The sequence below is a fragment of the Nesoenas mayeri genome (assembly GCF_963082525.1).
Source record: "Nesoenas mayeri genome assembly, chromosome: 1".
NCBI lineage: Eukaryota > Metazoa > Chordata > Aves > Columbiformes > Columbidae > Nesoenas > Nesoenas mayeri.
In genome coordinates, this window is record NC_137541.1 from 39,908,288 (window position 1) to 39,931,115 (window position 22,828).

At 39.5% G+C, this 22,828-nt stretch overlaps 1 protein-coding gene across 1 annotated transcript in view; it reads left to right on the top strand.

Annotated features, from left to right (window-relative positions):
- The first annotated feature begins 7,154 nt into the window (after positions 1–7,154).
- GRAP2 (GRB2 related adaptor protein 2) overlaps positions 7,155–22,828 on the top strand; it is a 40,562-nt gene continuing 24,888 nt past the window's right edge. The window contains exon 1 of the mRNA XM_080363767.1: positions 7,155–7,163. The gene's annotated coding sequence lies outside the window, so the exon portion shown is untranslated. The remainder of the gene's footprint in view (positions 7,164–22,828) is intronic.

Below are 22,828 nucleotides of genomic sequence, written 5' to 3' on the forward strand. Positions count from 1 at the left end.
TCCTTCTTCTGGGGTGTCCTCAATAGCCTGGAGCTGGTGGACAGATTAATTGCAGTTGCAGCTGGTAGTTCAGGCAGTTACTTCTGGTCATTGATGAGCACAGGGTTTTTCAAATAGCATTTGAAGTTGAGATATTTTACTTCACTAATGGGATGGAGTAAGGCTGGGTGTATTGTCAGTTATCAAAACTGAGGTGAAGGGCAATAGCTGGTTGAGACAGTGACACACTTCTTAGAACTGACTGACCAAATGTTAGTTGGTTTTTCTGATTTGCGCTGAAACCACATTAACCACATACTACTTTCAAGTTAAGCAGTGACTAGGTGGAAGCACATGCCATCTTTTGCTGAGAGAGGGAAAAAAAGGTATTGAAATGCAAATCCTCATGGTACAGTTACAGTTTTCCTTAGTCTAATCTCACAGTCCCTAGATTTTTGTACAGTTCTTAAACAGTCTTGAACTTACCTCATCTATCAGTATAAAATCAAGCAAAATCATTATGCGCAGCTGTACTATAGAAGTGTCATGATGGAATTATTTTGTTGCACTAAACAGATGCATTCTCTTGGCACCTCAGAGCCAGCAGGAGCTGCATGGAGCTTCTATCAGCGGGAATTCACTTTCACATACATCACTTGGGAACACGAATGTACAACGTGACAGGCCCATCACTACCAATAATTCATCTAATTTACTATGGCAAGGCGGATACTTGGTTGTGTCTGAAAGCCAACAGGTCAGTGGCTTCATCTAGAAGCTCATGCTGTTCCCAGCAGTGCTACATTCCTACTAATAATTTAATCTTGTATTTGAAGTTCAGTTCCTAGCAGTTTACCTCCTCTTTCTCATTTTCTTTCACTTCTACTTAAAAATATAATGGTCCATTTCAGCAAAATTAACTGCAATTTCATGGATCACTACAGCAGGAATAAGTTTTCTACATAATACTGTAATCCATCTATTTGTTCCCCAGAATGCAAATTGACTTGATGAGCAATTCTGTGTCCTATGTAAATAACCCTAGTTCTAATTGAGAGTGCTGCATTTTCAGTGAAGAACGGGGAGGAAAAAGAACATTTCTCTGGCTTTGACTTTCTGGTAATTGTTCCTGGATATTTTATTTAAATTTTAAGAAGTCTGTCATATAGAAATATAGGTAGCAGCTACCTTGATTTTTTTTTTTTTTTTTTTAAATGAAAACTCTGGTGCTCTGCTTGTGCTTCATTCTTTATTTTCCTCAGAAAAAAAGGCATAACCTAACTTCCCCAGGAGAAGCAAACCTACACTATTGAAATTACCAGGTAGTATTAATAGTTTTAAACCAAAGGAGGGAAGTATTATTCCATACAGTGCATCATGGAAATTGTGGCATTTATTGCCACAGATTGTAGAAAAGGGCAAAAACATAAATGTACAGATTTACAGAAAATAAGTGGCTCTTAAATATAATTGTTCAAATACAATCTCTGTCTCAACAAGTCCCTAGATCATTGCGGGGAACAGTTTCTGTAAGGAATGTTAAGAGAAGGCTCATTTTGTTTCTTTCCTTCCTGCCTATTTTCTGTAAATAGATCTTATTGGCACTCTCAGCTAGAGGACGCTGTGCCAGATGTGCCTGTTGCCTGGCCCTGTACACTACTGTAGTGCACTTATGTGCGTTATAGCTTCTTTAGTATGATTTCTTGGCAAAAGCACATTTGCTTCAAAACCGGCTTGTTTCTACCAGTGGCATCTGTCAGACCTACAAAATGAGCAAACCTGCTGGCTGAAGCTGCTTCAGCACTTGCTTCCTAACTGATCTCCACCTGGGGTGCTGCTTAGTAACTTGTCTGGGCTGTCGTCACACGAAGCAGCCACATTAATTACCATCTTCTCATATTAGTACTCGTATAACCAGGAATTTGTATACACAGATTCTGTGTAACTGTCTTCTCTGGTGCAATTCTCTTCATTAATCTAGGAAAATATAGCTATGAGAGAGCAATATAAACTGCAATCTATTTTAATATGTATTTTAGAGCCAGAAAATATTAGTTTGTCTTGCTTATTTTCAAGCCACTAATTTTTACATATGCCATATGGGTGCTAATTTCCTTTCACTTTTTAGCATTCCAGCTCATTTTTCTTTATATTCAAAAATATTTCCACTGATATGTAAGCCTGAAGTCAGAAATGATGACATTTTTCCTAAGTTCTTACTCATAAAGGTGTTGGTATTTTTAAGTATTATTTCTGAAAATAACATAGAAAAGTTGATTGTCCTTTTTCCTTTTCTGATTTCTTTGTGCAGCCATAATTATTTGCTATCTTTCCTGGAGCGATTGTTTTAAATAACCCCCCGCCAAACTTCTTAACTTTAACTGACAGGCCTTCTCAAGTCATCCCTGATTTCTTCCAGTGTTATCTATAGAATGATAATTCTTCAGTGCCTCAGTGTTGGAGAAGCCCTGTTGACAATGGTGTCTGATTTTCTCTGCTTCATTAGTTACAGAATAATTCAACCATGCGAGGCACTTACACACATGGCACAGCGCACATACACACGTTGCATATTGTGTGCATAATCTCAGAAACTGCATTGTGTGTTAGTTCACTCACGTCTCACATTAGTGAACTTGGGAGGCTCCAAGAATCATTACAAGTTGCTTCTCTGACTTTTACTTTGGTCTCAGAATAATTTTGCATAAAGTTTTTCATGTGCCTCCTGAGTGCCATAGGTAATACATTATTTTGCATCTCGAGGCAGCAATTGATGCCAGACATTTCTCAAGGTGCTTATTCCATTCTACAAATCAGAAAACTCAACACGGCTCTGCAAATGTAAGAGCTCAAACATTGTATCATTGACTTGCAGTTCTGGAGAAAGAATTTCATAAATAATTTCATTCTCCGTTTCTCATTTGTATAAAACAGCCAACATTGGGATTCCATGGTAGCAAAATTAATGAACAGGAAGGCAGAAGGCCGCTTTCTGCAGTAACTTTTCAGCCTCATTCAACTGTCCTTAACTAAAAATACAGCAACCATGACAAACCCAAGGAGAAAATACAGAGAATATGCCTAGCCTTCCTTTCGGCAAGAATACAGTTTGACACCAAACTAGAAGGAAACTAGCTTCACTCTACTCAGTAATGTACACTATAATAATTGTTTTTACATTTATAGGTTGAAAACACCATATTCAGGAGTTTCACAATGAAAACTCTACCAAGAACACAAAGAGCACTAGCAAGTAAAAGAAGAAAAGGTTTATTTTATTTTCCAGTAAGCTTGTTTAAACATAGCTATAACCTTCAACTATTAAGAACAGCTTCAGTTGACTTATGGTGCTACCGTAGCTAGCATTTTCATCACACCTATAGCAAGATCCAAATGCAAATGTCAGATCAGCGAAAGCCACATTACAGCAAAAGGACAATGTCTGCAAGTAGGGGAAGGAAATGTCTTGCATCAATCTATTACAACCCTTCTGTCTATGGAATTGCTGAAGGGGTCTAAACAAGGGCAGGGAGGTGAAGGAATTAAAACAAGAGCTTCTGTTGGCCTGTGAATTGCTCTGCTAATCTGTAAACAGTGTTTCTATACTGATCTGCTTGGATCTGTCAGCTTTCACAGATGATATACTCAATAGGCGGTGCATTTTAGTCAATGCAGTAATAACACACAAAGGGAATGCAGCCTCCAAATGATTTAAGTGATGCTTGTGATTTGTCATTTCACAGCTTTATGCAATGTTCTTGTTCCCCTCCCTTGCTTTTATTAGTTAGTGTCAGGCTGGGTAGATTTCTGCAGTTCCCAGCTGACTCACCAGAGAAGGGGCCGCCTTTGGCATGTATCAATTTGATCCCCAGCCCTGACAAAAAAACAGCCTCATGAAGGCAGACGATCTCTAATGCACTTTATGAGAATGAGAGGTAAAAATACTAAAATTCAGAATAAATGTTTGTTTTCCATCTGCGTCTCCTCCCCACAGCCCCACTTCGGAGCGTGCTTCTCCTGTCTGGTAGCTGCCACAGTCCAGATTGAGGGATGTTTTAATGCAAGGATAGGCATGAATTTCAAGCAAAAGATCAAAATAGCACCCTTTTTAATTTTTTAAAGAATAGAGCTAATTAACCTTTTATCAAACTACACACATCTTCAAATGACTTAGATGGGAAATATATTGGTTTAATTAAGATTTCACAGGGAGACACAGTTGCAAACACTTGGAACTGAGAGGAAGCGGGATCTTTATGAGGAGAGTGCTCAATGTTTTACAACTCCGCGTCTCTCTTTGTTGTTTGCACTTCAAATGGAGCCCGTTTTCATCTCTCTTTCTTGTGCTCATAAAAACTGATTTTATCATGAGTTTCAATTAAGCTATTAAAAACTTCAATCATGAGATTCCTCTTTTGCCTTTGTGTGTTTCTTCCTCCATCAGAGTTGCACTGTGACATTGGTTACATGGCAGCATACATTGCTTTGCTTTGTTTTCCAAGTCGTTTGGATAATCCTCCTGCAGTCATTACTTACTTTAACAGAAAACTTAGCCTCTGTGTTTTCTTTGGCTGGGTCCCCACTTGGTTTGATTTTTGTAAGTCTAGGATTTTGCTGGGTATGCCATGATTTCTTCTGTTCCCTTGTTTTTAATAAATGATGAAAAGTTCAAGAGTGGCAGCTTGAAGTTCTATATGCATACAAAAAGAACAACAAGAGCAATACCAGCAGAGACTTCCCTCTCGCTTCAGGAGCTCAGGAGTATTTCAGAGGTGTAAAAATATGTACTACAGTGACATGGCACTATGATGAAATTATTTAATTAATTTGGGGGCAATAACACACAGGACTTCTACATTGACGAATAATATACTCTTAATGTTCAGATCTAGTTATTTATCCAGTACCCTAAGATCCTAAAAGAATAAGATGTGCTAGGAATAAAAATGTGTCGAAGTAGTTGAATCATAACTTAAACAAGTTATTAGCCTAAAAGATCCTTCTCTGACCAAACAAAAAAAGAAAAAAAAATGGTAGATGTTTGCATGTAAATAATATTCAAATCGAGCCATTGAGAATATAAAGGCCTGAAGCCTGCATATATATTTGCATTAATTTCCTGTCTTTTTCTTTTGTTTCTCAGTTAATGTCAGACAAATCATGTCATATGAATGAAGCTGAACACTGTTTAGGTCTTAGTGTTAATAGACAAGACATCAACATTTGATTCTTGCATTCTGTGCTTCAGTTCTTGAGCCAACTCCATGTGATTAGTGCAGCAATGCTGCATAAATAACAGATTTTTAGTCTGCTTGCAAGATTGACATCTCTAATGCAAAACAAACATTATTTTTGGCTGGATAGTTGAGAGTATTTTATCTTAGGCCAAATGGAAAGTTTTGTTTTGCCCAAAAATATTTTATTGTTTAAGGTGTTTTTACCTTTTATTCAAATCAAAGTACATTTTGAGATAAAGAGCTCGTTTAAGCTGAAAAATCAGAACATTTTGTATTGGAAGTACTTAAACAATTTAAAATGGCAAAAGAGTAATTTAATAGAAATTCACAAAACAGCTTCATTATTCTCTGTAACTTTTTGGACAAAATCTATTACTAAGTACTTTTTTTTTCAATATCAGATATTTCACTATTATCAATAACATTTTGCCCATTTCTGTATGTAACACCTGTGCTTATTTGAGGGACACAGATAGAACCTGAGCAATCTGGCTGCTTGTTCTCCAAATTCAACAATAATTACGAGTTAAAACATTTTTTTTCTGCTGCTTTTGAGCAGCAGGCTGGAAAAATCACGGACCATTTGGCCACACTGAACCATGATTAAGGAAACAGAATCCCATCCAGATCTTCAAACAGGTACAAAGTCAAGAGAAGTGGTTTCTGACAAATCAAGGTGTGTGGATCTCACAGACTGACAGTGTCCAAGAAAAGGTGGGAGGAAAACATTTTTTTGGGAGGCCAAGCCCTAGCCGGGACAGAATGAGCATGCAGCAGGGATAACTGTAATTAATGTGTGGAGTTAATTACCACTGGGGTTGACACAGGTGAGGACACATGGGTGGACTTGCACTGCAAGGTGTGAGGGGGCAGCTTACTGTGGTAACACAGCAGTGGCTTTTCAGCCTTTACTCACCCGAGGAGAAAGCCTTAGTTGTAGGGGTTTTTTATTTTTATGGCATGTATGTGGTCCCTAAATATTTTACTCTCTGAAAGAGCAGTAACACAAGTGTTGGCCAGACAAATCCTCCCTGCTTTGGGCAGTCACTCTGTCCTGGCCAGTGGCCTTCCACAATGCTCCCCTGCTATGGACAAACCGATGCAATGACCAAATAGACAAATGTGCCTTTTCTGTATTCTTACAAGAATCAGATTTTCATACCTCTTCACAACTTGGAAGACAGCACCCTGGTTCACACTTATTGCAGAAACTGATGAAATCCTGAACTCTTTCTCATATCAACTCCTCTTGGCCTGTGCCTACACAGGCACAAAATGGTTTTCATATTTGCTTCTGTTTGGTTACAGAGATACGTCTTCGTGTGTGGGTGAGCTGTGTGTATGGAGCCATGGACTCTGCCACGGCAGGAGAGGGGCTCCACAGGTTTAAATGCTGATGGCTTATGAGCACCACTGTCACCCCATATTACAAAAGCGAGCACATCATGGTGGACCTTTGATGGCTTGCTCCTGGGGATCACTACTTGTGTCCAAAGGGGCCAGAGCTTTCCAGACAGGTGCATTAAAAAAATGAGTGTTGAGCAAGTTATAGGGTGCTCCAGCACATGACATACAGCTGGAGCAGCAAACACCTGTAGCATTCAGAGAAACTGCTCTAGAGCAGCTGCAACCCTTGCAGTAAGAGAATGAAACCACACTAAGCTGAGTCCTACACCCAGCTCGATAAGCTACCGTGCCTGTGAGTTCCTGCACAGTTTGCGGTTTTCACCCTGAGGGCTTGATTGGCTGCGCTTCACAAAGGAGAGGCAAAGATGCTGTGGCAAAGACGCGTGTCCCACATGGCTCTGCAGACTTTGGCCCTTGCTAAGCACTTGCACTGAAGATAGGAGGTGAGTTGATTATCTTGTTATGAGACTCGTGCCATTCCCCACTGCTTCGTCTCAGCACAGATCACGAAACAGCAGAGCGCAACCACCTTCCTCAAAGGTATGGATCTGCTTGGCTGCTTGCTTCTTTCACTATGAAGTTTCAAGGGTAGATGCGTTGGCTAAATTAGCATCACATTTTCTGCGGAGTTAAACAAGTAAGGTTTTAGCTGCAAGGCTCAGGATTTAGTATGTTTTCATTTCCGCTGCAGGTGCATCAAGTTTTTCTCCTTGTCAATGGGGGATCAGGACTCTGCTCAGAAGGAGGGTATTTACTGGAACAAAGCAAAGAAAATAATGAGTGGGGATTTCTTTTTTTTTTTTTTTTTTTCAGTCAGAGGCACAAAGCAAAGAGATACCCAGATTTCCCAGAAACTTTTAAGGTTGCTCTGACAGAGGTCAGGCTATTGTGTCTCTACGACACCCAGTGTGATCATACCAACTAGGCAAGGTACCTAGAAAGAAAAACGTTTCTGGCAACTGTAGATCTGGCATCACTGACTCTCCTTTTGGTGTCTCCTGTGGAGACCCTGGTGGGGTCTCGAGAGGCTACGCATAAATATAATTTCTCCTCACTTTTTAATGTTCTTGTAAAGCTTTTTGATGCATTGTAAGCCTAAAATGCAGTATTGTTACAAGGCATTTCTTTAGAATGGAGTGCTGCAGAGGTATATGTCGAGGTTGGTGTGTGTTTCATGGGTGTTTGCATGCATAAAGGAAGTTCATAATGCTTGATTTGTCTTGCAGTTAACCTATGAGCAAAAGGGCATCAGTCTCCAATACATGACTTAGGAGCACCCTATCAGCACAAAATTTCCTTAGAAAAAAATAATAATCTAAATTATCTTCAGCAGCAGGAGAAGCTGTCACATTTATATTTGTCTGGAGAAGAAAGTTTTTACAATGACTGAGTTTTTAGTAAACAGGCACGGCAGAAGAGCTGGGTTTGGGGATGGGAAAGAGTTGCCTGCAGTTATATTTTGGCATAGAATACTGTAGCTGATGCCAGTCATCCACTTAGAAGTGTAAGGAGAGAGGCCCATGTTTTAGCCTCTGCACCCACATTTCTGAATAAAGCATAAACCCTGACTATGATGTGATGGTGAAATGAGTTGAGGAAAAGAAACGGAGAAAACATGTTCCCTTAGTAGCAGCTTGGAAACATGCTGTTGGTGTCCCAGAGAAGCAATTCCCCTTTCTTTTCTATCTAGTGACATTTACTTGTGTTTCTTTCTTCCATCCAAACTTGACAATCCCACAGATAAGAGATTAAACACAAAATAGCACCGTGTGTCATTCCCGTTTGTATCAAGGAAGCTAATAACCTCGACATGGATGGATAGGCAATGTGAAATGTACACATCTAAACTTAACTTAGTTCCGTTGTTTGGACTTTTAAATTGTTTTCATCTCTTAACACTCCCTTCAACACACTTCCTAAAATTGTTAATACTGAGGCATCTCCCTGGCCAAAAATTGGTCTTTCACAAGATGTAATTTTGTACAACTCCTAGAAAAAGAGAGAATTGCTGCTCACTTTAGCTGTCCATCCTGGTCTCTTACATCTTCTTACGTTAGTTTGCAGAAGGTATAACGTGCCTGCAAGCTTGTCTGGTTTTTATGTTGTAGCCATTAATCTAATAAAATACATTATTTTTCTCTTCAAACTTTGTCTTTATTTAGCTAGTGACACAGAATTTCTTCTTTTTCCCCACACTTACCTTCTACACTTGCAATCCTATGCTGTTGCCTCTTGGTTTTGCTGATTCAAGGGCAACAGCGGTGAGGATGCCCTCCGTACAATGTTATACTTTGCCTTCCCCATCAATTTGCAGCTTGACAGCAGCTCTCTGTGGCCACAAGCACATCTGAAAGTTTGGCAGGCAAGAGGTTGCTATTAAGCCACAGGTGTGGAGCTACTGCTGTAGGCAGTCCCTTTTGGTTTATTCTTACTGCCTGACATAATGAAAATGATCTTCATTCCCTTCACTGTGTTTCCTCCCTGAGCAGTATTTTCACTTGAAATTCTCCTCTTAGTGGAGCAGTAAGATATATGCCATAAAATACACTCACTGGCAAAGTTCAGCCTCTGATATTAGTCAGAAGAGGCTACCCACTGTGGCTGAGAAAATGCCCTGTGTTTTGCCAGTAATGAAATATTGCTATCAGTGCTTGCCATGCCTATGTCTTTGGGGTTCATTTTAGTTTCTTTAGTTTTTACAATATAATAAGGTCCTGTCTTCCACTACCTTTCTCTCTTCTCTCCAGAGTCTGGTTTTGGTTTAAGAGGAACGTAGCTATTCTGTCTGCTTTCAGTTCCTCAAATTGCTATGCACGATATAGTGATTGTGATACACTTGATCTAAAGATCAGGGCTAGCTGACAGCCATATTCCAGCCAGTGTAAAAGGTATCCATAAGCCACTTGATATCTGTCAAAAAGCTTTATTTTGCAGCTCCCTGGAAGGAAATTTCTGAGTCTTTTCAGCTTATTTTTCCACCATTCTTTGTACATTTGGGCAGCAGCAAAGGAAGTATATTACCATCCAGGATTTTATGGCAGTTAACCTTGCCTTTCCTTTAGAAGCTTTTTGTCTTGCTGTCTACACACATTTTTGCCTATTGATGGGCATTTTCCCCACTTGCCCTTAAGATAGGTGAGTATGAATGCTCTCACTTTATAACCATAATCAAGCCCACGTAAGTGGATGTAATTACATTGAGATGACAGAAGCGCTAAAGCCTTAATAGCTTAACTAACTTGACAATCTGTGAAAATGAACCAGCCTTCTGAGAGTGCAGCTTTATGTCTTTCTGTGTCCCATTCCATTTGAATGTCTCCATGTACCGCTTCACTGCACTTTTTAGATGTGTCCTACAGTACGGAGAAGTGAAGTGACTTGCCCAGGGGTGCACAGCACGTCTTCAGCTGAGCTGGGCTTAGAAACTGGATTCTTGTTTCTTCATCACTAGGCAAGGCTGCATTGTTTCTGCATTCTGTAGTGACAGTTAAGTGTTAAATATTATTTCAAATCAGCACTTTAAAAATTAAAAAAAAAATAATTTACAAACGTGAATAAAGTTGGTAGTGGTATTAGCTAGGCTAACAAGTTTGTGTACTGTAGACTTAATGCTTCAAGGTGCAAACCAAATCCCCTGACATAGCATTTCTAGTGGGTTTGTGCTTTACTCAGATGCTTCTGATGTTTGGTCACTACTGTTCCACAGCTGTCTGGTTTACCCAGCTGGGTAATCTGAGTGAGAGGAAGGGCATCTTAGTTTTCTTTTGGCTTTAGCCCGGAATGCTGTCTCTGAAGTGTAGTTGCTGTAAATACTGGTTCTAGAAAGATTTCAAATAGATGCAAAAAGTGGAAAGCTCTTCCTGTAGCCTTAAATTTTTAAAATTGTTCTGCTCATTAGAGAACCATGCTAAAGGACCATTTAAATAACATCTAAGCAGGGGAGACTAATGTTTGAGGAATAAGCTTGCTTAGAATGGACACATTATCCTGGCACTAAGATCACAGGTCAGTACTGCGAAATATTATGAGATGAAAGAAAATGACTGAAATGCCTAAATTAACAGTATGCACCAACACATGACGAAACTCTTCTTTTCCCTCTCTTGGAGCTCCAAGATCCATCCTTTCTCCCTCTCCCTGACTCTATAACCTTTTTACATATGGGTTTATCTTTTTGGAGAAGTGTACAGTACTAATTACATGCCATTCTTTTCCCTGAGACACTTTATGCCTCGCATTCTCTAGGCTTTCTTTTTTAGTTCCCCAATATTTTTTTAGTATGTTGTCATGGTAAATCCACCAGTAACCCTTAGGGTACAAACTTTAACCCTCAGAACTCTGGAGTTCCTTTTTTATTTTTAAAACAACTAGCTACATAAATAACATAATGTTTCCAGGTCATAGCCACTCCAAGCTACAGCTGAATTCTTGCACAGGAGAAACACTCCAGAACCCTGCAATTATCTTAGGATGTAGACAAAATTCTGAAGTTGTCTCTGTGTGTGAATGTGCCCTGGTAATTGTTTTGCATGCAGAAGTGTATAGCGTATAAGGGTAAGATACTGGAGACATACTGTCTTGAGTGTTTGTACACAGTATTTGCTGTACCAGATCAGACTATTAGTCTGTCACATCCAGTATGCTACCCAAACAGCGGTCAAAACATAATGGTTCTGGGAAAGGTGACCAAATCCTCTATCAATCAAGTGTGGAGAGCTCTATGCAGGCATGGAACAAACACTTTAGAACTCTACCATGGTGATTAGTTTACAGCTTCAGGTTGTATTATCAAGTTTCAAGCTGTATTATCATTACACTAACAGAAATAATGCTGTTGTTGAGCCATTACATGCTTGGATTCTCCTTTCTTGGTAGTCCTGACAGTGTAACAGATCTCTGAGATTAAATCCATCAAAGCAAACAAACATTCTCGTGATTTACTCTACCATCAAAGAGAACTGAATCTAGTCTGAAAATACTTTTCCATCTTGAGCAAAAGGTGAATCTTAATTCATTGAAGTCATCAAGTACTTTGACACTCTTAGTAGGAGGGGATGAATAGACATGCAATATTACATTGCTGAAAATTATATAAGCATTGTCATAATCATGTCATTACCTTCAGCAGAGGCCGTTTACAGCACTTGCATCCTTTGCCTACTGATTTGATATAGCGTATGTTGCTATCTCCTGTATCCCAAGTAATTACATGCCTTTAATGCTATCTTCTCCTTTTGCTGTAATGAGCCCATTCAATAATCAAAGCCTCTAAATGTTTGTGTTGTCAGATTAGCTTTAAATTATGTTCAAGAAAATATTTTCCGTTTCCCGCAACATCACAACAAGGCAGTTCTCAGTGGGGCTGATACCGCTGCGCACGGAGTTTCATCACTCAGAGCCGCGGCTGCTTCCCTCTGTTGCCAGCAGAAGTGAAGCCAGTTGTCCCTGCTGAAAGATGGTGGTGCTGACTATTGAGAATCCTGGTGCGAAATGCGAGGACGAGAAATCATGGACTCCACACAATCCAATATGAATTCAAGCGAAGCCATTTATTACAGAAACAAGCCTCCTTATATATGCAGTTATTTCCTGATCACGCGTCCACGCTCCAAGCATGCATTAGCTGATTGGATATTGTCCACGTTCACGAGCTGTCCACGAGCCCGAGTCTCACTGCTAATAGGTCTTGTTAATTTACATCTTGTTGAGGCCCTGTTATTATAGAATTGCCTCACTCTCAAAGCAGGTGGTGTTTTTCAGCCTTCACGCTGGCCTTGAGATTCCTTTGGCTAGTTCAGGAATAAATCTCCATCTAATAGAAACCCATCCACACAACAACTTCAAGAAAATCCTTCAAATCTCCCACAGTGAAGTGAGGAACATTTTGAAAGGGCCATTCTAGCTGTGGGCAGCTCAGGTATCTTGCAAGCTCTATTTGTAGCATCATCTGAAGGAATAAATTAAACACCAGGGGGGTTTTAAGGGAATTTTTTTTTTTTAATAAGAAGTATCATAGAGGTAAAAAAAAATCTTGGAAAAATCTTTATATGTTTTCAATGCAAGGTTTTGTGATCTTTAAGTAGAATGAAAATCTGGATTAATCCATTATTGAGGCTATAGAAAAAAAAGAAAATATCAAACCCAAAGTGTCAAGTTTCTTAAAGCACCCATATTTAAGAATAATTTTACTTAATAAGTTAGTTAATAGGTTTACTTGTAACTTGTCGAGAAAATCATTATGTGCCCTTACAGTTAGTGCTGTAATTCTTGATGTACGCCGTGCTTCTCAAACATGGCAAAACCACTGAATCCTTATTTTAAATGCAAAACTCAGATCATTGTAAGTACACAGACATGACAAGTGTCTCCATAATATATACTAATTAGTTTTATTTTTATTTTTCAACTAGTTTTCAACACTGTTCTGATTTGCTCCCCTTGACTGTTGAGGTCACTGTGGGAAATGGGGTTGAAGCAACTACAATATGATGTCTGTAGAAGTTAATAATTCATTAATAACTGCAATTGCAGAATGGGTTTAGAACTATTTTCTTAAATCTCCAGGGCTTCTGAGGGTGAGCTCTTTAAGCATCCTGAGCTTTATTATTAATTAGTCTTTTTCAGAAAGGCTTCAACTGACTTTCAGACACTGTTGACACAGGATGCTCTGCACTGACAGAGGTTATGTCTTCATTGCCCAAAACAAGCAGTGCTTTAAATTCAAGTGGTTTTCTCCATGTATATTCCTCAGTGCAGAATCTCAGGGAACAGATAGCATAGGTGATTTTATAGCAATGTGGCTAGCTGTGCTCAATACATCTGCCAGGAAGGTACCTCAAATAGTTAGATAAAGGTAATAATTCCATTACAAATTTACTGTGCAGTAGCTGTCTTGATTAAAATAAAATAAAACCCTAAACAAAACAAAAAAACCCAACATAACTGAACACGTCAGTTCTTGAAGTGCAAGCAAAGTCATAGCAGAAGAAAACCCATGCCTCAGCAAGCTCTCATTCTAAAGAGAAATGAAAACAAATGGTGGAAGGGAGAAGGCAAGAAAGATGAAGGGCTTGTTTGAATGAGGAGCTCTCCCAGTGATGTTGTACCAGGGCAGTTGTTTCAGGACAGTTCTTTGAGTAATCATTGGTACTCCAGAATAAGGGGTCCTTTTTCTGGCTTGATTTCCATCTCTTTGGTAGTGCATCAAAGCTCCCCACACCTGCTTTAACTACATTATTACTGTCTCACAGTAACAAATCATCAGGGTTACCACTTTCAACTGAAGAATTCCCTTCCTCTCCGCAGCCAGCTAAAGAGCTTTTACCATGTTTTGCATACCATAACTTGCACAGATACCGGCAGTGGTAGCACACTTGTAGCCACTGCTTTGAGTCTTCTAAGCGCTTTGTCATTTCATCTGGTAATTTAGGGGAGATTTCTAAAGAAATCCTCAGTACTTCAGGAGGTGGTGGTAGTGACTCAGAGAGAACCAAGCCCTTTCCTCTGAGTCAATACTGAATGATACGTCCTAGCACATTTCTTGCACTTGAGACCCGTAACTGTGGGTTGATAGCCTGCGGTCATCAATTATCCTTCAGCTAATTGCATAAGTCTAAAGATGTTTGCCCTGATAGCCCAGGCAGATTTCAGTTTGCCTTCTGCACATCTGACATTTTTATTTTAATTGGACAGTTGTTTCTTCTGCTCATAACCTGCTGTGCACGGCTGAAAAGCACCGGAGGATGGATTTCATTGTTAGGTGAAGGGATAGATACCTTTGCGTACCTCAGTAAGCGTGCCTTGGAGTGGACTCACTAATAAAAAAAGGGAAAGCAGCAGCCAAACTGGAGGCACCCTCCAGGGTAAAGCTGGGGTCAGAGGACACAGTCATCATATTTTAACATTCAGGTTTACCAGCTCAGCTAACCCATCCCAGAGGGTCCCAGAGAAGCGTTATTCTCAGTCAGGCTGCAGCAAAAAATGAGCTCATAAAAGGTGTTCTTAATTAAAGTGCTGGGTAGTTTTAGCAAGAGAAGCCAAAGGAGCAGCTGTAATCCTTTAAAAAACTCCCGGGAGAAACTGCAGAACTGTGTGGCCACTGCCCAGAGCTGCTGCATCCCCCTCAGGATACCAGAAATACAAAGTGAGTCTGAATTTAATACATGGTTTATGAATCTCTTGAGGTGAACAGAGGTTATTTTCTTAATGAATTACTGCTGTTTTGAACAGTTTCAGTTTGGTATGTTTAGTTTTACTTTTTTGTTTGAAATGTTTTCTAGCTTTTGAGCAGGATGTTGTTTTGAAATGTTGTTCTCCTGTTCAGTCTAAACAATCCTGGCATGACATTTTTTAAGAGGGTGGTTTTGAATGCATTAACGCTATGCAGTCTGAGATGCCTAATTGACTTCAGCTCAGGAAGGGCTGAGCATTTACGCCTTCCCTTGACCAGCTGCAGAGATGAGTAAAGTCAAACCGCTTTCAGACAGAGCAACCAGGGAAACAGTATCCCCAAATTCAGTGAATGCTTTGGGGATTAGCTGCTTTTAAAAGATGATCACTTCATGAAATATAACTTTTTTTTTAACTAAAATAAAAAGCAAGGCTCATCCTCAAGACAAAAAGACATTGCCTACTGTAATCAAATATAGCAATGGCAACGAATCTGAACATTGTTGTTCCTTAAATCTGATAGCAAGTAAAAGTAGATATAAGTAGAAGAAACAGATAGAAAATGGAATAGAAAACAGAAGTGCAGTGAGCACAGGGTTTTGGTTTTTTCATATGGAAGCAGAATTGCAGCACCGAAAATATTTTTAGATGTATTCAATTTGGATAAAAATCACCCCATTCATCATAGAATGAACAATCCCTATTTTGAGGAATTAAATCGCCTTGCAGCAGTGCATGGGCCTTGTTTAAGTCTTGTGACAAGTAATTATTGCCATTGGCAGGTTTCTCACCGCAGAGCCCTTACCACATACATGATGTGTCTTCAAGGGTAAGAGCTGCATAGTTCCGACAGTTTGCAGCTCTCAAAACTTTATTCTGCAGACTTTCTGAGGTATGTAGAAGAGGAGCACCTTCTGGAAGGCTCTATGAAGTACATGACATATAGCATTTTCCAGTGTCTAGCCTGGTAATTTTTTCCACAGTGTCTAGCCAAGTAATTTTTTTTCTACTCTGGAATATTCTTCCTCCTTCCTTTTTTCCCTTTTTTTTTTTTTTTTCTGAATTCTATCTACAAATAATCATTTTTTAAAATTTACATAATGAGGATATTAGGCATACAGAAGTCAAGAAATAATGATTGTAATGCTAGCCTCATTTTAGTATGTGTTTTGGTAATATGCAGCTGTATAATTGGAGTCTAGTACTGTCAATATCATCTTTTTTCTTTTTACAATCCTCTAGGATGCATATTGAAAGGAAATCTCAAATCATTTAATGCAGATCTTCTACCTAAATGATTTTCCATATGTCTTTGATCTAGATATGCACATAATTTATATCATTGCCAGAATGAGACTGATGTTCCATTAGAGTAGTCACTGTAGAAAAATCAGGTTACATTCTCAGCTTGTATAATTTCGAAAGTTAACCCTGCCATGAGCAGGGGCTTGAACTGGATCATCTTCACAGATCCCTTTTAATCTAATTATTGTATGTTTCTATAAACAGTTCTAACCCGTTGGTTTTTGTTAAGTTGTACCATATGGAAGAATACTATTTGCTTCAGGAAGGAAAGACAGTGAAATGGTAAGGAAAAAAGATGTAACATAGAAACATAATAACCAATCCAATAGACTGTCAATATGATATAAATTCCCCAATTTTTTAAATTATTCTTTTTTTGCTTTCAACTCCTTTTCATGAGGTGATTCCTAGATGATCACACTGCTTTCAGCACAGTGTGTTCAGGAGCATAACTGCAGGTACAAATGTGCAGGATGTTTTATTGTGTTACGGAAGAAATAGCATGTTGTCCTCCCCTCATAAACTATAATGTAGTGTTGAATGCAACAGCTGGCTTCTCTAAATGCGTACACACCCATTTCTCAGCCCAAGAACAAAGTTGAGGTAAAACGATTGTGCTGTCATGGTTAAATGAGCTTGTGGGACCAAAGCCAGTTCTCAGGGGATCTGTGAATGGGTTTGCAGCTGCTGCAAATCATGTTGTACCTCTGCCCTGATTACCTGTGCTGTGGTGTAACCTGTACATCCAGAATTCCCACTGCTACTCAAGACACTCATGGGTTATACAGAGTCTTTTTGTGTGGAGTCTCCACTTGTTTCATCACCAGTTCCAATGGCTGCTAGACCTTTATGTACCTCAGTCAGTGTGCCTTGGAGAGGACTCACTAATAAAAATCGGATTTCCATCTCATTCCTTTTTATCTTCTGTACAAAGCCAATACAAGCACGGTGGGTAAGTTGGAATTGCAATAATATGCCTGTGGTTGCTACCCAAAGAAATGTAAGAATACATTTTCTCTGAACTTTTTGAACCAGAATTACATTTGTTTATTTATTTAATAGAACAGAATCTGCGTAGACCAGGCCCAATGTTTAGGCTTTTGGATAATGAAGCACAGGAGACTTAATATGAATACAAATGTCAGGAATGTGCACTTTTGTTTCCATTAAAGCAATTTAACTTGGAGATTTAAGTACCGCCATTCAGTGGTTTGTATGCAAACTGTGGCGCTGAGAAAAAAATGACAAACTGAAAGAGACAATGTCCAGCCTATATTCACTCACCGTGGTTAATTGAGTGTGGTATCAATGACTTGCAGAATAGAGGCAGGGGGGAGGATCTGCAGTACTTCATGCAATAAGAAAATCTTAATAATTTAAAGAACACAATAATTTGGACACGACCAAAATATAATGCAGTGCCTTTTACCAATGCGACATGCTGCTAGTCTGATGCTCTGGGTGCAAAAACATTGTTAGCTCTTTGCAAAACTAAACCTGACTGGTTTTAGCTTGAGGCAAGATACCAGAGCTCTGTTTGCCCAACCCAAATATTTCATCTCCTCAAGAAAAAGTTCTTGTGCCTCCACCTTCAGTTAAAAGTGCTGAATCCGTGTAACATAGCTATGCGTATCTCATGCAGTATCTTTTATGTTTCCCTCTTCACCCTCAGAAAACATTTCCTGTGAGGCATTTCACTAGGGTCTTCGACTCCATACTGAGCTGGTTTTTTCTTAAATGAGAGCTAAGTGAGTGTCTTTGTCCAGAATTTCAAACTCGAGCACTTGAACTGAGGCTCCTAAGCCTCAGAGGTGACCCATGTACTGTATTAAAATGGCTTAATGCTTAAAGTTGCTAAATATTCATGGGTTGAACAGACTTCAGGGTGAGCTATAAGAAATCAGGCTCTCTGAAAATTTGCACTTTAAACTGAAGGTATGACCAGGAGTGAAGGACCACAGTGTTAGGCCATATCATACTTTGAGAGGTGGCCTTGTATCCTTTCAATGGAAATCTTCAAGTAGGTGGTTCACCGCTGCTGCTGTTTGACTAAGTATAAACTCCAGCTGACACCTGCTCATAGGTGCTCCTTGTCACCCACATACACGCAACACATGGACCTGCCCTCCAAGTCTACACAGACCAACTTATTCGCAGTTGCTCAGATTTGTATTTGCCAAAGAAAATAGAACACACACATCACCTAAGTACGCTCATGGGACCTCTGTCACTCCATTTAGGCATACTGCAAATGAACATCTTTCATTTATCCCTAGAGACACGTGTTCAAACATCCTTTTGCTCAGATGTGTTCAGGCTTGCACGCAGAATGCCTGCTCCTGAATAAGGGCAGAAAAGGCCCTTCACATGATGCTGCATTCACCCAGTCATGCATGTAATCCCACTTTCTTGCACACATGCAGAGTCTGCTGTTTTCCACGTGTGTACTGTAGCAAATAATTTCAATCTCTTTCTTCCCATCCTGATTAACATGCAAACGTAGATAGCACATCAAGATCCAAAATACCCGTAGCAGAATTACTTCAGTCAACCTGAAATGTCGAGTGACTCATTTACACCCTTTGCGCAGTGTTCCCTTTTTGCCACATGCAATCTATTGAATAGTCTGAAGGCTGTGCGGTTCCCTGCTGCAGAGCAGCAATCCATCACTTGCTCACCAAACGAGTGGGACTGTGATTATTTTTGCAGGGTGTACGGGGTTATGCAGGAGGTTCCAGTTGGCCTCATTGCCACAAAAGTGCCCACGCTGCAGGACTGGGAAATGTAGGATGTCAGGCCTGGTCTACCTACAGGAACTTGATGTGTTTAATTAAGTCTTAGTCTGCATGTTAGTTCAGTAACCAATATTCCTACATCGGGGTATGATCTGGGTATTTTTACTCCGGATGATGAGAACCTATTCCAATTTGATGTAATTCATTTTTGGATTAAGATAAACAAGAATGAGTTGTTCCTACTTCAGAGTAAAAATGTCTACGTGTTAAATCATTCAAGAACTGCTGCTGCACTTTAATTTCAAAGGTGTCATAATCCAAGTGAACTAAAAAATGCATAGACAAACATGAAATATGTTCCACACTTCTAGTTTAAATGGTACGATTACCGTGCAGAGACAAACCCCAGGAATAGTAACAAGCCAGCATTCACATTTACCTTATAATAAGAAGAGAAGTTGGATTGAGTGTTGGAATTGCATCTTTAGGTGTATGAATTATTGCAACTGATTGCTTTTAAAACCCTTTCAGAAGCATTCCCAAATGCAGATGCACATAAGATTAATTTATGGAAAGGCTGTTTTGTGGCACTTAGGCCTTGTAAAAGGGGTTCTGTGTTTAAATGGAAGTTAAGCCATGAAGATCCATTAAGCAGAAAAAAACACAGTTAATACAACACAGAGGCTCAGAAGGTAAATATCCAAGTGGTGATATTATGCAATGAAGCTACAGTAGTGCTCATTATACTACATGGCAGATACCACTAGTAGCATTTCAATTTCTCTGTCCTTGCTTGTATGTGAAGCTTTGTATACAAAGTGTATCAGATCTTCCCAGAACAGAGGTGGCTGTGAGCTGAAATTAGGTAAAACATGTCCAAGATAAGAGGACCTAATTATCAGATACTCCATGTTTATGTTTAGATTATCATAGCTCAATGTATGTTGAACCAGACTTTTTTATTTCATTCTTTCATAAAAGCACAAAAGAAGAGGAAAAAATATATAAGGGAAAAGATGTGAGACAAACTTTTCAGTAAAAAAACACATATTGTGCAGTCAGATGTGGCTTTGTACAAGAAGAGATTTATGGTTGAAAGGACAAAGAAATGTTACCTTTTCTTACTGAGCTAAATGTAGTTCTACCCTTGTGCAAAATTGCATCTGTTAACACACAATGTGATCTTAATACTACAGTTCCAGATTTTCCGCAATTATCTGTGCTGCCAGGATTAATATTGCACAAAAATTACCGAGGAAAATAGCAGTTTCATCACTGATCTTGCCCTTCCTCCCATTTTACACAACATTTTACCAGCTGGCCCGATCAAAGAAACATGCAGTAGCTGATATGAAACAAAATATTATGTACCCAGAAGTAAATGCTAGCAGATTTTAGTACTATTTTGTTCATATATCCCACTCAAATCTATTGCTATATTATAGAGTCCAATATAAGATTAGAAACTATTTTTACCAGAGTGGATTAATGCCTTCATGTAATGAATTCTCATTACATCTATGCTATGCCCAGAAATAAAGAAATTATAGCCTTCTGTTGCTCCCTTCATCTTTTCTGTATGAAAAGAGGAATTTCTTAAGTGCTGTGGAAATGAACCAAAGACATAAGGTGAACCTACTCCTACTTTAGCACAAATATTTACAGATTTTTCTACATCTTCATTTTACATTGTGAAATGCATGATCATGCACAGACAAGAGGAATTTACCATTCCCATGCGCATCCAGTTAGTATTCATATGCAGATCTGCATGAACACCAGAATTGCTCAGCTCTCAGTTACAGTACAAGACCTCAGATTTGCAGAACTGTACATTTTTTGGAAATCTCTTTCTATTGGTCGAAGCTGAATCTTAAGTATTCTTGCCTGTATCTAGATACCCAAATACAAGGAAAGCACCTTGAAGTACGTAGATCTAATTGTAGGTGAGTTTTATTGCCTGTGACTCGTTGGTTGGTTGTTTTTAATCAAATCTCATAGAACCAGGTTCTTGATTCTGCTTTGACTCTTTTGCTTTGGAAGTTACTTTTGGAAAGCCTTTCCTGATAGGAAGCATGTCTGGAATATAACATCACTCCTCATCCCAGCCTCTTGTATGGGCAATCTGGGGAGTATAATTCTCCATCTGACCTGCAGCTAGCAAAATGGTTCCCTGGAGCTCATCACAGAGGGTGAGATTCAGAGAGACTTTGAAGGTACTTGTAATTATACCAAAGACCAGTTCTAGGATAAATAGTCCCAGGATTTTGCAGAACCCAAACATGGTCTGACACCCCCTGGATCCCTCTCAAGTGCAGTCTTTTACTAAGAGTAGATCTTTTTAGAGGATAAAGATCATAGAGTGCTACACCTGCATGAAAGCAGATGTATACAGATGTGCCTGTATTACAGAGGAAAATCTGAGGTGTGCATTCTTGTTCTGATCTATCCCCATTTATCCTCCAATGAACCTTCAATGTTAGTGCAAATAGGCTAAACACACATGGTATGTTGATATATTGATGTGGTATGTTGATATATTGATATGGTATATTGATATAGGGGTCTGTCATGGCCTCAAATTCTGTGAAGCCACGAAGTGCAAGCTCCACCTGTACACAAAAGGAGATCCCTTGCATCGATATGCACATGCACAGTGGGAAACAGGATTGTTATTCTGATAACCACACACTTGCAGTACAACACATATCAGCCAGTGCTGAAGCTTACCAAGAAAAGAAAAATTGAGAGGCAGTTTGCTAGATAAAGTATGAGGAGATTTTTTGTAAAAGTAGCATAGAAGGAAAGTGGCTACACTTTTCCTACTTCGGTTGTTTGTCTGGAGGGCTTGAGAAGGAGCTGCTCAACAATTGTACCAAAAGACGGTTTGAAGCAACCTCCCATCAGGCGGCATTCCTCAAGTGTCTGCTCTTTAGGAGCAGTCAGGGAAAATTCATTCTGTGGGAAGCAGTTAATGGAGCTGTATTACCGACCCCTTATTGCTCTGTCTGATAGAGTGACAGCAGGTTCACTTTGGCAGCTCCAGAGCCGTGATCAGTTGAGATTAGGGGCACATTGTCTGTCTGACTTAATCAGGCATGTTTAGATATATTTATCATGATTAGAGGGGTGTAGCACAGGGAGGGGGAAGAAATAAAGAATGAGATTACTTTTCTCTAGCTTCAAATGGAAGCTTAGCAAATCCCACTGAGTCACTAGGTGCTCATCAAAGTGAGAATTTAAATCCTGGAAAGGAATGTTTTGTTGAACACTCCAGCACTGGATTCAAATCACTAAAGAAGAGTCTCTTTTTCTCTCTCACGCTTCCTTTCTCCTTCTACCGCTTGCGTGCAGCAAAGAAGAAAATCAGCAGCTCATGCAGCCCTTGTTGATTTTGGCTTGATAGGCATGCAGCCCCCGCTTAGCTTATCTGTAGTTCAAATTCTAATAATGTGATGACAAAATTAGCTATCATCATAATGGCCTAGATGTCTGACTCCTGTGTTTTTCTCATGTTTATCTTTCAGGGATGGGCAGGGTACCCTTGCAAGAGCCTCTAGGACTTATTTTGCTACTTGTTAGTTTTCAGAAAGGACGGTAATAAACAAATTGTAAACGCTAGGAAGAAGCTTCTTTTTCTATCAATAGCAGTGCTTCTCTCTCTGTCTTCACAGGGCTGTTGTTTTTTTTTTTAATTTTGACACTGTAAACAAGAATTAGCCCAATGTATTATAAAGCCAGATGTGCCAAATTTGCCACTGGTATAATGTCTTGTAGACCATAGATGATGATGGGTGGAGATTAACTGATTAACTCCTAAGGGTCTCTGAAAGTGGTGGCATTGGCTCCCAGTGCTGGGGGTGGTCAGACACTAGTCCCGCTGGGGGAAGACTCCAGAGCAGAGGTCAGGCTGCAGGATCCATGGTTTCTCACGCTGAGTAACTGGCCTTCTTTAGCTCTTAGGTGAGATAAATGTAGCACAGGCTTGGAAAAAGT